Genomic DNA, 1275 nt, shown 5'->3' with positions numbered 1-1275 from the left:
AAAGACATTCGGCGCAATAAAATTTTCTATCGACGGGTCTAAATTACCGACATTGTCGGAAAATATTACCTCGTTCTAGAGGACGCTACCTGAACTCTATAGGCAGTTAATAAACTACATAATACTGCCCACGGTTCTAAGATCCTTATCTATCACAACCGTGTTCAGGTAGTCTGTTCTTCAAAATGTTTTCGCTTTAAACTAAATGCATTGACATAGCATTTCGAGCGATTTGTAAATAATGTGCACATTTAATGATACGTACGTTCATAGATCAATGAAAATTACGCTCTCGTAGCATCGTATTTCGTCAATGCTATTTTAACCACTCGAATATACGCGTTTATTCCCGCCAAGACATATTATGTAAGTATTCTTAGAGGAACGAAATATCCAAAATAGATGTTCGATTCTTATCAACGCGTTTAAATTCGTGAATGTACCGCCGATGTCGGGGTGAACAGAAAATCTTGGTACATGAAACTTCTACACAGATCTTTAAGTCTGCGGCGATGGTTCGTGTACTTTATCGTAGATGATCCCATGTATTCCTAATCGTGTTCTGTATGTATGAAAAGAAGTTAATTAAAACGCCGCGCACAGTATCGATAAGAAGGTATGCAGCAAACAATTAGACATTATCTAAATTGAATATTCTATTGCAGTTGGCGTAGCATTGGCACAATCTCCTACCCAAGAACAGCAGCACCATGATTAACTGCGTATGTATGCAGATCTCGTAACAAACTTGTTTCCAATCGTACAGCAGCAGTGTTTGTTTTACGTTGCGTGCCTGTACAGGGAAAAGGAGAACTGAAATGAACCAAATGTGCGTAGAGTACAACCGTTCCGGGCGTCTGTACTTCGCATCGTTTAGTTCTTTACTGCACAATGGAGAATACACCTTTCTCGCGAAACGTTGTCATGGGGGAAACAACCAGCGCGATCCCAATGAATTGGATCGATTATAGAGTTAATAACAGTAACTATAAATAAATAACATTTATTCCATGTCACTGCAACGACTACATAACATAGTACGCCTGTGTATACAGTGCATATGACAAATATGTACTTGACAGTTGTCGCATACGTTGCTGTACTTGTTGTCGTTGCCGATGCAAATGTAACACCTCGAACGTTTCCGTGGTTCTGATATCGGTATCGTTTTCACTATTTTTCTACCGGTCGCCTCTATCGCATTTACAATATATTTATGAAACGTAATCTCGCGATTCTCGAATTGTATCGCACGCCTTTCTATATTATTGCTAA

Source organism: Augochlora pura, chromosome 10 (genome assembly GCF_028453695.1).
Source record: "Augochlora pura isolate Apur16 chromosome 10, APUR_v2.2.1, whole genome shotgun sequence".
NCBI lineage: Eukaryota > Metazoa > Arthropoda > Insecta > Hymenoptera > Halictidae > Augochlora > Augochlora pura.
Note: the sequence above shows the minus strand (reverse complement) of the source record.